The sequence below is a fragment of the Anticarsia gemmatalis genome, chromosome 4, assembly GCF_050436995.1.
Source record: "Anticarsia gemmatalis isolate Benzon Research Colony breed Stoneville strain chromosome 4, ilAntGemm2 primary, whole genome shotgun sequence".
Lineage (NCBI taxonomy): Eukaryota > Metazoa > Arthropoda > Insecta > Lepidoptera > Erebidae > Anticarsia > Anticarsia gemmatalis.
In genome coordinates, this window is record NC_134748.1 from 4,832,337 (window position 1) to 4,843,499 (window position 11,163).

Here is an 11,163-nt window from a genome sequence, read left to right on the forward strand (position 1 = left end):
TAGGTACCTAATGTCTTCTGTAGCCATTATTTACTATAGCAATATCACACACAGACACACAAATACGTATACTACCTACTACCCACCCAAGTGTGCCTAGCTATAAGTCAAATCCCGAAAAAATATTTGATGTTGTGAAACATTTTATCTGCAATCAGATAGGTATGTAGATAACGAACTCAAAGAATAGCCCATCCGTAATGAAAATAATATATCGGGGGATGACACGACCGCATAAACCTTAAAAAAGAAATTATAACAACTCAATCAGAAAAAAGCGCCAAAACTAAATATTTTACTTTGTTAATGTCATTACTCTATCCATACCTTTGAACGAAACTTTATTATTTATCTATCTGTCTATTAACGTAACGCCGCAAAAGAAAGCTTTTAGGATTCTAGACTGTACCGCAACATGATCCATACTTTTATAAAACTTAATTCTTCATTATAGTAAATTCACCCTGGTTTTTACTTACATCTATTCTTATTTTATGTCCAAGCAGACTACACTGTACGTACCTCAAGTTATAGGTGCTAATTAACATGGTATTTTTACTTACTGCGTTTACGACTGAAGAAGTACCGGTCTGTCATCCAATTTTTACCGCCTCTGACCTTAAACGCACACTGAACAAAAAAATCATTTAAGTAACAAAATTCCCAAATGTGCTAACAATTCGTGTCCAATATTTCCTTATCCGTATTAAAATACATTTTTCCTTAATATCAATTAAAATACTGGTTAATATTGTTCAGTGTGAGTTGTCGTGGAGCAAGGCCGGTGCGCGGGCGTGCGCGCTTGCGCAGGGCCACTCCCGGAGGCGGAGCGCCACGCCCCTTGCGCCCCGCCCCCCAGCCCTTCGATCAAGTACCTGTAGGGCCTGACGTGGTCAGGTTTTGAACGTATGATTAATTTGTAATGTGAATGATTTGATAAATGTATGGAATTTGGAAGTTTGATTTTGAATGATTTGAGTTTTGTGGTTGAGTTGAATGTGCGATTTTGTGTGAGTTTTAGTTAGTAGGTAGGCACCGGCTAGAGAGCTTTGTAATGAATGGGGCTTTTGGGAAAAATATAGTTTACCGTCTGCGTCCGTTCTATTGATTTTATTTCAAGGACTTCGGTTTGGGTAATGTTGTCATGAGAACTTTTATATGTAAGGAGGAAGGTATGCGATAATAAAAATGATGTTATCCTATGTTTAAAGTTTACGATAGAGCTATTCTCATTAGGATTTCCCTAATAAGGACAATTAATTAAGACAACTATGTAGTTAAGTTTAGACGTAGGTAGAAGCTTGATCCCTTTTTTTGACTAGGTACCGATCAGAAGTAGGTACGATGTAAATAATATGTCTTACCTAAACCTTAGTTAATTATATTTGCAACTAGAAAGTAGAAATAAAAAAAAAACTAAATAGTGTCACACACAAAAAAATACATATTTTTTTCGAAACTTTGCTTTTGTGTTATCGTTGGAGCTAGAAATGTACCAACCCTCCTTTCGTTTCGAGTTGTTTGATTTGGACAAGTAGATGGCGCTGTACGGCAATAGACAAACTTTTTGTTAGTGTTTGTGAATCATTTGAACGAAATCCTTTCTTTTGTAAGTCCTGTATATTTACAGATAGACATTTGAAATATATCTATTTCACATTACATATATTTAAAGTTTAGTTAAGTACTGAAAAGAAACTCTTGCTGCGGTAAGAAGTTACGGCCGTATTACTTATCTACGAGAGGCGGCAAAAGTAAAAACTCCAATATCATTTAAGGCCGTTCGGGGGCTTGTTGTTAACAGTTTCGGGTCTAGAGTTTTGATTTGAGTCACGGGATGTTATGGGAAGAGGAATAGGGTAGAACTGAAATTTTAAATGCTTTGAGCCTGACTTGGAGTTTGTGTAGTGCTAGTGCCTGACCGCCAAATAGTAATAAGCGATGAATCTTCTCAGGTAGTTGCAGTACTAACAAAAATGCTGATTGTGGAACTACTACTGTACTTCTGAAGTTCGATGTTGGTTGCGAAATCTAAGGAAACTTACCTATGCAGGTACCTATAAAAGTACCTACATCCGAATTTGGTGGGTACTTTCAAAGAATACGGCATGCGCCAAGGATATGCAGCGTTGAATTCTACACGTTGAAATGTAGATACGGTTTTTTTGTAACAATGTCGTACCTATTGTGCTAATAAGCCATTAGCTTATCTTTTGCATACTATGTCATATCGACCTGTGTGACTGTCGCTATGTGTTTCTCGTATTAAAGCGCTTTGTAGCTATATTTATATCTACAGGGAAGTCATACGTAGTCATATTAAAAATACTCTTTTTTGTTCACTCTGTGCTGTTATCGGTGGTCGACAATGGTCCGACGTTGAATTTGTGAATTGACAGAAGTGCGGTTGGGTTTTTTCCAAATCAAGGTGCCTCGCCCGGTATATGACGGTATTGGGCACGCCCGCTTTTATATGAGACTTAGGTTGCATCTTCTTACCTAAAGTCGACCTGCATTTTAAGGTACCTATAGAGGGTCTGGAATCCCGCTTTTCTCGTACACGGCTTGAATCCGTTTGGTCACCTGCACTCATCTATCATCTTTGCCTTTAACGCAACGGGTTGCTATATATTGTAACTAGGTATATGGTAGTAGTAGTACCTATCTCTCATAGCTAGTGGTGCTCACAGGTCGGTAAACGATTAGCTACCCCTGGCGCGGTCATTCCATAATGTCCTCCTAGCCGATATACGGTTACGGCGGTCAGTTTCATTGAAACTGGCCATCTATGCAGGACTTTGTTTATAGTGTCCAAGTGTGTGCACAATAGATACACAGGTACACTCTCTATTCCATCACTCTCATAGCCCGGTGGGACGGATAACCGACACGACCAGTGAGAGGTCAGGCGCAGGACCGACGGCTTTACGTGCTCTCCGAGGCACGGAGGTCTTCGACCTCAACTTCCCAACTCCGGGCAATCTCCAAGAAATTCTTAACAGAAAATCTCAGAAAAGACTTTTTGGCCCGACCCAGGATTCGAACCCGAGACCTCTCGCTCGGCAGCCGCATACACTACCAACCGCGCCACAGAGGCAGTCATTCCATAGATGGGTGACCGCATAGTGGTAATTGAGCTAGGCGTCTCCGTGCTTCGGAGGGCACGTAAAAAGTCGGTCCCGGCTGTTGTCTACTAAGATAACAGTCGTTAAGCCATGTCAAAGGCCTCTCCGGCGGCTTGAACAACTTCTACACTTATAGATATACGATACTGCTAACCATACGACAAACAAACAAACATTCTCTCAGATACACAATGGTATTTGGTGCAAACAAAGCCGCCGCTAAAAAAAGTGGCCGCTAGCTATCTCAATGGTGACAAGTCTCCGTTTATCAGACCCTCATATAAGGCCTTATATGAGTTGATTAGTGATAAAAATAATTTCCCTATCCGATATACCGGCGGCCAATTTCATTGAAACCAGCCAACAGTGCATAATACGATGCGTGTACACAAGCATCTAATCTCTCTGTTTTAAATAACTGCCACAGTTCAGTGGGACGGATAACTGACACAATCAGTGAGAGGGCTTTACGTGCCCTGCGAGATGAAAAGGTCTGCAACCTTATCTTCCTAAACCCTGCAATAACACCAAAAACTAACGATTACTCGCAGAAATAACTTTTTAACCCGACCCGGGATTCGAACCCGAGATCTTTGTGCGGCAGTCGCACACATGACTGACCGCGCCTCTAAGCCCCGGTTTCTGTGTACATTTAGCGGTGGTTTATCTATTCAGTAGCGCTTAAACTCATATAAAAAAAACGATATTGAATTGATAAACCACCGCTAAATGTACCTCAGAAACCGGGGGTAAGGGGTACAGATATATCGTTGATCTATCAAAAGTCAAACGATAGATAACAGTAACTAAATACTTATGAAACGCGAAAGTATAAACTTATGAACATAGTAACACATTTAAATTGAACACAATACTTACCTATTAAAAACGTAAACTAGCACCACTATCAGTAATGTTATTACAGTGTACTGATAAACGCATTTAACCATAATGGCCTTTATCGATACACTCGTATCGTACCTACTATTAATACTCCTACTTCAATACAATATTTAAATAACATCGTGTTTCCATTTACAGAAATGTGTATTTTTATATCTTCACGCGTATTAAGCTTGAAGCAGGGGTCGGTTGCAAAGTAAATCATCACATCATAAGTTACTTATCTGGCACATAGAGTACCTGATACGTAAAACAACCTTAATGAGTTTCAGGCGATCTACGAACCAAATTAGCCAATATTAGTTCGATTTTAGTGACAATATCAGTTCGCGGGCACGTACCCTCTAGATCTGGGTATTTCTAGATCCTCTTTTGATCTGCTTTTCCTTATCTTATAGAGTGAAAATCATGTGGCAACACGTGTACCTTTGCAAGATTGCATTGCAAGATACTTCCATGATATTCGAATGAAAAACACGAAACACGACGTGCGGAATCCAACTACAGAACGGATTTCATTGAGTACACAGATTGTTCATGATTATTATATATTTACTCCGCAGAGAGTAAAACATCTTTCTTCGCAGAATATTCATAGGTAAAGCTAGCCAGAACACCATCAGAAAAGTGACGCAAGCTAAGTTGCGCGGGTCAGCTAGTAAAAAATATGCCTAATCGTCAACTTATTTTAATTCATCAAAGCTTTCACTGTTATTCGGCTAGCGTTTATTAATGAACTAATAAGAAAACGCCGTAAATATCAAAATTTCATGACATAGTTACAACATCACTAATGTCAAAAACTTTTTATCTCACCGAAGCTTTGTCAACAGCATTCATTCAGCCAAGCCGTTCTATTTCCAAACGATTCTAAAAATACAGTTCAAAAACATTCTCCGTCCCACGTGGCGGTCCCACATCGCCCTTTCACGAGTAGAGGGGAGCTTCGTGGGCGTGCCCACTGCGCTCTGTGCCCAGCCACAAGTGGTGTACACCACTGTGCGTTTATGTTCTCCTGGTACCATGACGTCACTTTTACCTGCGGGAGAAACGCGCGGAAACGGATGGGACGACTTGTGTTTTTGTTTTTTGGTTTGTTCTTTAATGTAGAGTAAAACGTTTTCGATATCTTATCTATTAATATTTTCTATGTATCCGTTCTTTTTTTTATTTAACAATATTTCATCCTTCGGAAAAACTGCTTCATTGACCGACTTTTCAATCGCGAGATAACTTTATTTGAACAAAAAATGTAATGATACATTCAGAATGATGATAGATACTTATATAACTTAGGGTACTAAATAATATCTACCGTCAAAATATTTTTTGGTTAAGTCATTAAGCTTTCACTGATCAAAATGATAATTTTAGTAGGACTACATTTTCATATATTTCTTACTATCAGTACTTCTACCTATTATTGTTACCCATTGTTATTTTAAACTCAGTAAGTAAATAAGGAATTTATCTATCTATCTCAAGAGCGGTTTCTTTTCAATTATAATTACAGCGAGCGTCTTGAAACGTCTCTATCAAAATGAGTAAAAGTCTCCCATTAATTAATCATGCTATTGTTTCAAATGTTTACCTTATCTTTAATCCTTAATTCCTCGATACATACCTATGTATAAATAAGTATTCAAACAATCAATCATGCCTAAGGACATTCTTTGAGTTTGTATTTTCAGGCCTATCTTGAATTCATTTTTTATTAGTAAAGCAGAATTCTTAATATCTGATACACGAAAAATATTGTAAGTACGAATGTAGTATTACGATAGAGTGATTTTATTATAATATATTTCATAATTGTAAAAGCGATAAATGTCTTTACAAATCTGATGAAAAGACATTCATGTGCCCAAAACAGAATTTTACGCAGACCCAAAAATATTTTCAGCAATTGCTTTGGTTTTCGATCGCTAGAAATTAATTAAATTACCAACGCTTAGATGTAAAATGCCTTCTCTTGCCTCAGAACATTATAAAACTATGCTGAAATTTTCAGCCCTCAAAAATTCTTTACCTTTTGATTTTTTTTAATGTACTCGCAGTTCAGGATCAAAAGCGAATTCTATTCGCAAACTTCAATGTCATTTACTTTTTACTCTACCGACAAAAATCTGCAAAACTGTGAATAAAGTAAACAAACGTTGGCCGCATCGAGTAAAACCAGCAGTACGATCATTCAAAACGCCGCATCGGCAAATACTAGCTCAGAGCAAATCCATCAATGACGCAAACTCCCGATCCAAACGTCACCCGGCCCGTAAACTCTCGATACTTATGAACAAAACGTGGGTTCGTGTACATGAATTTATTAAACAGTCAAGGTGAGGATCGATGAGGTCGCGCAATCGCACCGAGCTCACAACCACGTGGCTCTCGACAGATGGCACTGCTATACACCGCGCATGCGTCACATTATTGAACGCACGCACACGTGCACGTATCCGACGCACACGAGCCTATACTGACATAAATCATATGTTGTCCGCTCCTAACCATACGGCTTCAAATTACTTCTGAGGCGCGTAATGACGAAAGTAATCACCAGCAAGCGATTTTCAGACTTATTAACATACCGGTTGGGTGTATTTTCGGGTGTTATAAGCTTTATAGAGTAACAGAAGTGGACGAGTGAGCTAAATGTCTGGCAGCGAGCACCCGTGGACGTCAATTACCGTCTTTATCTGTCGTCGTTTACGGGACAACATACCGCTGCTTGATTCCACGGAATATATCCACATTCCTATTTGGATATTTTACGAGGAGTAGTTTAGAACATGGTTTTAGATAGGGAAGCCGGCAAACGTTAGTGTTAAGAGTTGTTTTTGGAAGGTGTCCAATCTCTGGATATTTTCGATTCTGGTTTAGCATCTAAATAGACCGAGTATGGTATTTCAGTACTTACTCATTGTTTCAAAGTATCTGTACTTGTTATGTTAGGGGTTGTAAAGCTATTTGTTTTTATCGGATAAATAGACCAAACGTTTTATAGCTGTAAAACCATTTCAACAACAAAATTCGTACCAGTAAAATAAATGCAGAAAAGCTTTAAAAGCAATTAAAAGAGCCTCTACGGAAAAAACTTCCGTTCTGAGGCCCATTACGGGAACTAAAATAAGTACCGAATGCGGAACGGGGACTACGTAATGGCCGTCGCCAACAAAACTCCATACTTTATTGCTTGGCTATGGGAAGTCTGCAAAGTTCTAGACGGCAATTTATTGTGTTTGCCACTTCGCGACGTAGAGTTGGTGCGCAAACTTGCCCAGTTAATAAAACGTACTTTGCATTTTGATTGCCAGGATGAAAATTTAATTAGTCTTGTTTCTGAGCATGGAAATGTGAGAATGTGGTTCCATTTTGAAAACTTGTCTTCTTGCGCATTAAATATGGATTCATTCAGGGCCTTAGGCTTATTGGTTATTCGCTCTTATTGCTTTGTTTCTGTGTGTATGAAAAGTAGAACCATAACAGTGTGATAAATTGCTAGGTAACTGTATATCTAGCCTTTAGCAGATTAAAGAGTCGTATTCTTTACTCTACAAGCAACAATAGTTACGGCTTAAGAAATTGTATCTTGAATACCTAATTTGTATACGCTCTATCGAATATTTACATAAAATAAATAAATATCGTTGCGTAAAGTCGTTTTTTTTTTACAAGTATCTCAAGAAAATACATCAGCTAGCATAAAAAGCATAATATTATTCCTAGTTCTTAAAACACAAAGTCAAAGGTTTCAAAGTAACAATACAACCTGAAAAAATAGCAGCAAAAAGTAGGAGTGTCCCTTCTTAGTAAGTCAATAAGGCTTCCGAGGCCGACCTCTTTTCAAAGAAAAATAAAAAAAGATTGACATAAAAGTTACAACAAACTTTGCGCCCGTGATCTGTGTGACAAATACACTTTGGCTCTTAAAACATAAGTTTTAAAAAACTAATGTCGACATTAACATTACAATAGAAGATAATGTTAAAACAAAGCACACTAACAATGTTTTGTATTTTTTTCGGCGCTAGTTAATGAGAGCGACGCGTTAAATGCTCAATCGGAACTGGTGACAAGTACCAGAGCCGCATAACGCACAAGGAAGTTTATCGGGGGCCGACGGAAGCCGGGAAATGTCTCTCGAATATTGGTGGCACACACGCGCGCGCGACAATACTGCAGATAGCCGAGTTCATTCCGCCAGTAAAGTTATCTGTTGCCGCTGCAATATAAATGATAGCGTTGAATGAAATTCTGTTTTCAAACTCAGTTTTTTTTATCGAAATTCAAAAGTTGATTTTTTATTAGTTGTAAGTAAGGTTGTAAATAAGAAAGTAATTGTTTTTTTTATTATTATTAAATTATTGAAAAACAGCTCCCGTCCTTATTAACCTTTTTAATATTTTTTTTTGTCTTTTTTGCTCGTGCAAGTAACAATGGCGGCATGCATGTAGGTTTAGGTTACCTACGCATTTTTACCTACCAAGTGATTAGTCATATTACGAATTGGACTTCTTGGAATCCCGTAAAATTGCAGAGAGGGGATCGGCAGCGTGTGGGCGGTGTGCCATCATTGTGAATGGGAGGCGTTAATTTATTATCGTGGCATTTAGCTTTATTTATTACGAATCATTTTGATTGCTTATTTCATTCCGTAGGTATGTAAAGCCTATGTAAATCTAGGTAAATAAATTTGTCTAATAGATAAGTGGTTCTAAAGTTTGTAGTGCCGAGTGACTTTAGTTACCTACGCTACAAACAGCTCCTGGCCTGGTACACTGATTGCTGATACGTTTAGGATTAGTTACTTAAGCTGAGATTTCAAAATATACTTTCTTAGAATAAATAGAAATGAAATAAGCTGTATTTCGTTTTAAGTGGAAACAATGCTCTCTGTTATGTCCTACGTCGTGGGCAGTAGAGATGATTTTCTGTCAACAATATCAAGGGATCATTTAGTTCCTATTTAGTTAAACTACCAAGATAATTAAAGTGACTGTGCTGGGTGAATATTTAAGTAAATGTGCAACGTATTAAATTATACAACAAACGTGCTTACGAGTAAGAAGCACCTTTAATAAAGTCTTATTACAGGCAATTTCCATTCAATTGCCCACTAACAATGGATGCAACAGATTCGTTTTACTTTCCGGTTGAGAGGAAGTTACACAACAAGGACACAAAGCCTTTTTCCCGCTACGTTATTATCACAGGATCTTCACAAAAACTTTATTAAGCCTTCAAAACTTCTAATCCGGGGCCTACATTATCAAAAGTTTGTGTCGTCGAAGCAAACAAACTTACAACATCTGCCGTTTTCTCAGGAACGTGCCAAGTCCCCCTGATCGCCTTTGAAGGTACAAAGGAACCATGCGGTGCGGGGACAAGGACAACATCATACATCAAACCCCAGGAGCGACAGAGAGGGCTGAAGACCGGAACATTACACAAGCCCGTCTCGGTTGACGGGTCCCGAACAAAATGAATGGCTGCGGCAACGGATTAAAATGCGCCGTAACATCGGAATGAATGAAAATAATAAAAAAAGCTATAATTGCGTAACATGAGGCTAGTGGGAAGTAAGAATAATGATAATGATGTACTTAGTCAGCGAGCACCATGTGTCTCGTGGTGTTGCGAAATACGGGCTTCGAAATTGCTTAAATTGCCAAAAAATTATGAAGACTAAAATTCCCCGTGGCCCTTTCAAAAAGCAGTTTTTAAGGAACCTAACCTCCTCTACCGGAATTAAAATTAAATGCCAATTTTCTAAGCGTAGATTACATGAACCATGCGAATGTGATCGCGAGCAGAATTTAACAGTTTCAGTTGTTTAATTGCAATTTATGTATATAGATGTTAATCGTGAACAAAGGAACGTATTAAGGGAGAAACGATCTGCATAGTTTTGCCACATGCTCTAGTTGTTAAACTATCCGTAACGAGCTGCACGGATCCAGAACTTTGCGGTAACTTAGTGCTTATTGTTGGTGCATCCAGGATTAAAACTTTGGATGCCAATGAGAAATTATTACAACAGTTTGGTAACAATGGGCTTCGAGAGTAGACTCGTGTAGTGGCTAATTAAGGGTTAGTTCCTGTAGCTCGATTCTCTACCACTATCGACTTTCGACAACCGGCCGGCTTTGGAGAAATTTTGTATGAAATTCTGATCAGCGCCTCTAACGGGCGATAGGAACTATGTATATTGGCAGTATATTTTAAATGTCAAACGTTCGATACTCGACAGTACCGACTGTAGTACGGAGACACTTCTCTTCTAAATAGCCTTGAGCATTTCTGCATCCCTCTTTCTTTAGTTTTAATTTATAATACTGACCTGCAAATAATTTACTAGCAACAATATTATTTATCGTATATAAGAGACGATGAATGTTAGTTTGTTTATCAGCAATTCGCTAGTGTTTAGGTGAAAAAACTACCTAAATTTTTATTTGATCTAAGTTTTAAGCGGATGTTCGCAATAACCTACTTCCGTTGATGGTTTGATTAAGTTACATATGTTGCAATCATCTAATAATATGTTATGGAGGAACTACTTTTATGATTAGGGGGGTTACTAAAAAGGTTAGAAAGCAAGACTACAATTGGAAAACCTGCAAATTTTAGTAAGATTAACATATGTCAATCTGTGTTAGTAGATATCTACTAACAACAATTTAAATTTAAGCGAAAGATTTCGAAGACTTGCAGATGGTGATAAAGACGGCAGCTGTGCCTTCTTCACCTGTGTCTCATCTCTAAAGCCTTCTCTGTTTTCTGTTACAACTGCGACTGACAGTGCGTTTACGGTTTGCATTTCACTGCAGAATTTCGCCTTTAGGATATCAGCCTATAGATTTCACATAGTCACAGACATTATTATTATGCAAACAATAAACAGTTTGTAGAAGACTAAGTTAATTTAGTCTTTCAAGGTATTTCTTCAGCTCTACATGTATTTGTCGTGTATTGTCATTAGTATGCAATTCTCTACCACTATCGACAACCGGCTCGCTGTCGAAAAATTGCGAATTACAATCGGTTCAGCGCCTCTAGCGGGCGTCGTAGAAACTTTTTATGCAGTACATTTTGAATATCAAACTCTCGATGCTCGAAAGTACAGAATCGTAAA